Source organism: Crocuta crocuta, unplaced genomic scaffold, assembly GCF_008692635.1.
Source record: "Crocuta crocuta isolate KB4526 unplaced genomic scaffold, BGI_CrCroc_1.0 scaffold118, whole genome shotgun sequence".
In the NCBI taxonomy this organism is placed as follows: domain Eukaryota; kingdom Metazoa; phylum Chordata; class Mammalia; order Carnivora; family Hyaenidae; genus Crocuta; species Crocuta crocuta.
This window is the reverse complement of record NW_027551558.1, coordinates 13,886,945-13,893,228: the sequence shown is the minus strand read 5'-3', so window position 1 is coordinate 13,893,228 and position 6,284 is coordinate 13,886,945.

Below are 6,284 nucleotides of genomic sequence, written 5' to 3'. Positions count from 1 at the left end.
TTTTTCATGTTTTTTTTTTTTTTTTTTTTTTTTTTTTTTGAAGACTGAATTGGATAATATTAAGGCTTCTAGCTGGAATATTTTGGGTGAACCTTGCTAACTTTCAGCATCCCATCTCATTTATGATCATAAAAACTAACATTGGATGTCTCTGCCTGATACTGTGTATTAATGTTCAAAACACTTTATAAGGTAAGCACTATTATCTCCATTTTTATGGATGCACTGAAAATCAGAGTAAGGAATTTGTCCAAGATTGCACAGCTAGCAACTAAGCCAAGATTCTAAGCCAAATACTGTTTTTCCAGAGCCTGTGTCCTTAATCATTGTACTGTACCATATCTAAATATTCTTTTTCTTTTTTATGTTTTTAATTTATTTTTGAGAGAGAGACAGCGTGAGTAGGGGAGGGTCAGAGAGAGAGAGATACAGAATCCAAAGACAGGCTCCAGGCTCTGAGCTAGCTGTCAGCACAGAGCCTGATGAACCCACGAACTGTGAGATCACAACCTGAGATGGAGTCGGACGCTTAACCGACAGCCACCCAGCCGCCCCAGAATATTCTTGATATTTATAATACAAAAAGATCTAAAGAGCTGCCCATTAAGAAAATAAAGGGTCTGACGAACATGTTTTGGTGTTTTTGTATAAAATGTTATCTTATTAACACTAAATAAAATAAGACCTGAAATAATCTGATTTTTTAAAAATCCTGTAAACATTCCAAAAGAATATGTTTTATTTCATGATAATCTTCTATATGATAAATACTCCTACTATTAAGTATATCCAGTAGTATTTATCAAGATTAGTTGTATATGTGTGTTTTTAATTTTTTTAGTGCTTTTATTTACTTATGAGGGATAGAGAGAGAGAGCAAGTGAGTAGGGGGAGAGGTAGAGATGGGGAGACACAGAATCTGAAGCAAGCTCCAGCTCTGAACTATCAGCACAGGGCCTGACGCAGGGCTTGAACTCAAAAATGGTGAGATCATGACCTGAGCCAAAGTCGGATACTTTACCAACTGAGCCACCCAGGCGCCCCAAGACTAATTTGTATTTAGATAGCACAGTGGTTAAGAGTATGGGGCTCTGGAGCTAGTCTGAGTTCAAATTCTGCCTTTCCTACTTAATATTGCATGACCTTGGGCAAGAGGCTTAACCTCTCCTTGTCTGGTTTCCTTATCTATAAACTAGGAATAAAATAATATGTTCCTCATAGGGGAGCCTGGGTGGCACAGATGATTAAGCGTCCAACTTTTGATTTCAGCTCAGGTCACAATCTCATGATTCTGGGATCAAGCCCCCTGTCAGGCTCCATGCTAAGAGCATGAAGTCCGCTTGGGATTCACCCTCTCCTCTTTCTCTGCCCCTCCCCCAGCTTACTCATGTGTGTGCTCGCATGCTCTCTCTCTCCCTCTCAAAATAAATAAACATTTAAAAAAGTAATATATGGGGTGCGTGAGTGGTTCTGTTGGTTGAATGTCTGACTTTTTTTTTTAATATTTATTTTTGAGAGAGAGAGACCGCATGAGCAGGGGAGGGTCAGAGAGAGAGGGAGATACAGAATCCGAAGCAGGCTCCAGGCTCCAAGCTCTGTCAGCACAGAGCCCGATGCGGGGCTCGAACCCACGAACCGTGAGATCATGACCCGAGCTGAAGTCGGACGCTCAACCGACTGAGCCACCCAGGCGCCCCTGAATGTCTGACTCTTAATCTCAGTCAGGTCATGATATTCTGGTTTGTGGGATTCAACACCATGTTAGGGCTATTTCAGATCGCACAAGAGCCTCCTTGGGCTTTTCTCTCTCCTCTCTCTGCCTCTCCCCCATTTACATTCTCTCCCTCTCAAAGTAAATGAATAAATTGAAATAATAATAATATGCTCCAGATAGAGTTGATACAGTGATTCAGTGACTTAGTACAGGGATACCGTGTTTTATTGCACATCACTTTATTGTATTTCACACATACTGCGTTTTTTACAAATTGAAGGTTTGTGGCAACCCTGCATCAAGCAAGTCTATCACTGCTAGTTTTCTAACAGTATTTGTTCTTTTTATGTCTATGTATCATATTTTGGTAATTCTTGCAGTATTTTGAACTTACTATTTTGTGGTGGTCATCTGTGATCAGTGATTTTGACTTGCTAAAAGTTCAGTTAATGGTTAGCATTCTTTAGCAAAAACATTTTTTAATTTAAGTATGTATTTTTTTAGACATAATGCTATTGCACAATTAATAGACTACAATATAGTATAAACATAGCTGTAATATGCACTGTGAAACCAGAAATTCATTGCTTTATTGTGGTATTCACTTTATTGCAGTGGTCTGGAACCAAACTTGCAAATTTCTGAGGTATGCCTATACATAAATGAAACATTTTAAACAGTAGTGTTTGCCACATTTAAGTATTCACTGTTAGGTACACCAGTAGTAGTAGTAGTAGTAGTAGTAGTAGTAGTAGTAATACTGCTGCTACTACTATTAGTCCAATTACTATTATCATTTGTATTATAAAATAAACTTCTGAGACATCCAAATTACATACATATATACATAACCAGCATTGTATTTGGAGTCAACTTACTTTGCTACCACTTACTAATTTTCTAATCTTCAGCATTTCCCTGAACTTTAATGGGTCACAGGTGCTCAGTCAGTAAAACAGGCTCATAATATTCTTTCCTGTCAGGTAATCTCTTAATCTGTAAAACATTACTAGAAATCATGCAGTTTCAGAAATTATGCTCTAACTTTGAAACCATCAAAGAAAGAGAACTGATGATGCTCTGCTTCCCCTCCCTTCCATGAGGTCCGTTTTCTTGAGAAAAATGGTTTCTCAAGTGAGTTGACAACAAAGGTTAAGCATTTAATGCTTGTTAGACAATAATAGTCTTATTCTTGTTTTGATTTTCATACTTTACTCTCCTGGCATTTCTTCTCTATAAAACTAAACTAATAAAAGGCATTTCTAAAAATTTCTAAGTTTAATGTGAAAATAAAATTAGGAACAAGCTAAATTGTTTTCTTTTAAGCTGTGTACATATGGTGATTAGTGTATTCTCCCTCATATTTTTCTAATACTTTGTGTGTGCCTTTAGTATGGTGGTTATTATAGTGATTCAGTTGTTTGTCTAGCTTCCTACTGGATCAAGCAGATCTTTATATGCATAGTGACTAACAAATAGTTGAAAAAGAACAGGTTTTAAAAAATTGCTGACTTACATGAATCCTAGATTAGCCCATAATTAATTAGGTTTGTCTTAATTGCTGACTTGGTGCCATGGTCATTCTGATCTTAAATTAATGATTCACTTGATTCCCTGGTCGTCATCAGCTTCTACTTGAGATGTAATGCTGCTTTTGAGTACTGTCATTATCTAAATGAACTTTTTTTTAAGATTTATTTCTGAGAGACAGAGACAGAGTGCAAGTGGGGGAGGGGTAGAGAGAGAGGGAGACACAGAATCTGAAGCAGGCTCCAGGCTGTGAGCTGTCAGCACAGAGCCTGATGCAGGGCTTGAACCCACAAACTATGAGATCATGACCTGAGCTGAAGTCAGACACTTAACTGACTGAGCCACCCAGGCACCCCCAAATGAACTTTCAAAGCTACTTAAAATTTATGAAACTTGCTAACTTTAAAGACATTTTTTCCTGTTTAATAAAATAGTAAAGATTGATTTCATTATTTTATGAATTTTGTCAGTTTAAGAAATATGCAAATTGTAAAATTGGAGGTAAACATACGAGAGTGGAAGAAAAAATTGTAAATGTTCCATTTTGGGGGTGAGGTTATTCTATACTCCTTTCTCCGAAAGCAATAGGAGAAAATGTCTTAGAGCAGAATGTAATATGTAACAGGGAAGAATGAAAACAGCTAAGCTATTCCCAAAGGATGTCAACCTTGATTTAGTAGTTGTCAGTCAAGGATTTTCTTTTATCTTTCATCAAGCTAGCTAGAATTATGAACTCTTGTCAATTATGGGACCCACAGATAATTTTTATATATGGTATTGATAATTTTGACCTCAATAGTTAACAATTCATTATATATTATATAGCTTTTTCTCCAGGGTTGGATATAGCACGTTACCATCAAGCATCTATATTATATCATAGTATGTAAATAAGGATAGCTAAATCTATACTTTGTGACTCTCTGCTCCTACTATAGTATATTTGTAGATTGATAAAATTCTCTCTCTTCAGATTACTCATTGGAACTTGAGTTTTGTTGAAAATCTCTACTTGTATGTCCCACAGTACCTCAAAACTCAACACCAAAACCTGAACTCATCTTTTCCCCCCCTCTCCATCCCTAGCTTGCCCACAAAGGTCACATGGCACCACCATCCATTGGATTGCCCAAATCAGTATTACTCCTGGCTGCATCCTCTTCTCTACCCACCCTCATATCCATTCACTCATCAAGTTTTATGAATTTATCTTCTGCATGTATCTCAAATCTAGAATTTACATTGTGCATATATCTCAGATCTATTCACTTCTTCCTTTTTTATCACCATAGTTCAAGCCAGGTTTATCTCTTCTCATTTGTATTACTTGTCATAGCCTCCTAAACTGATCTACCACCACCATTGCCATCCATTTCCAATTGTTTTTAGACTGTCGGTAATTTTCCTAAAACACAAATCAGAACATGTTGCTTGCTGTTCTATTTAAAGCCATTCAGTGGTGGGGTGCCTGGTGGCTCAGTCGGTTAAGCATCCGGCTTCGGCTCAGGCCATGATCTCATGGTTCATGAGTTCTGGCCTTGCATCAGGCTTTGCACTGACAATGTGGAGCCTGCTGAGGATTCTGTCTGNCCACCATTGCCATCCATTTCCAATTGTTTTTAGACTGTCGGTAATTTTCCTAAAACACAAATCAGAACATGTTGCTTGCTGTTCTATTTAAAGCAATTCAGTGGTGGGGTGCCTGGTGGCTCAGTCGGTTAAGCATCCGGCTTCGGCTCAGGCCATGATCTCATGGTTCATGAGTTCTGGCCTTGCATCAGGCTTTGCACTGACAGTGTGGAGCCTGCTGAGGATTCTGTCTGTCTGTCTCTCTCTGCCCCTGTCCATTTCTTTCTCTCAAAAGAAATAAACTTAAAAAGAAAAACATTCAGTAGTAATCCTTGGCCTTCAAGATAACATCTAAATTATTTAAGATGGTTTATAGCACCATCTGCTACATAATCCAGCCCCTGTTACATGATACAGCCATATAGAACAACTTGTAGTTCCTTGAGACCTGTGCTGAAGGTGTGCACCTTCAGATTTTGACACACACTATTCTTTCTGCTTGACTGACTCCCAGTTGTCATCCATCTCAGTTTGGAATTTTTTTTCAAGAAACCTTCACTAATAATACCCCAGGATCATACTCCAACATCATCTTATATTGGATTAGATATTCTTGTATATTTCCATAGTACATTCTGCTTATCCCTGTTAGAGCATGTGACATACTGTATTGTTACTGCCTTTTTCATTGTCTGCATCTCTCCTGAATTTTTGGAGGGCAAGTATAATATTCTGTTTGGTTGCTCTGTTTTATTTCTTTTTTTTTTTTTTCTTTTATGGTTTGCCAACAACTTTGGAGCTACTTTTCTTCAGGCTGGCCTTCCTTCCTTCCTTCCTTCCTTCCTCCCTCTCCCTCTCCTTCTCCTTCTCTTAATTAAAATGGCACTTATTTTTTCAACGTATTTAGCCTGAAGATAAAAACAGTTTATCTGTTTCTCCTACCATCCAACCTCTGCCTCTGGCAACTATCAACCTGTTGTCTGTATTTATGAACTTGGTTTTCAGGGGGTGGTTTGGTTTAGTGTTTGGAGTTTTTTATTTTTGTTCTTTTAGATTCCACATGTAAGAGAAATCATATGGTAGTTGTCTTTTCTTCATCTGATTTATATCACTTAGCAGAATGCCTTCAAGATCTATCTGTGTTTTCACAAATAGTAAGATTTCATCCTTTTCCATGACTGAATAACATTCTGTTGTGTATATATACAATTTCTTCATCAATCATTGGACACTTAGGTTGTTTCTTTATTTAGCTATTGTAAATAATGCTGCAGTGAATATGCGGTGGGAGGTGGAGACATGTTTTCAAGTTAGTGTTTTTGTTTTCTTCATGTAAATGTCGAGAAGTGGAATTGCTGGATCATATGGTAATTCTACTTTTAATTTGTTAAGGAACCTCCATACTTTTTTCTGTAGTGGTTGTACCAGTTTACATTCCTACCAGAAGTGCACAAGACATCCTTTGGGGTTT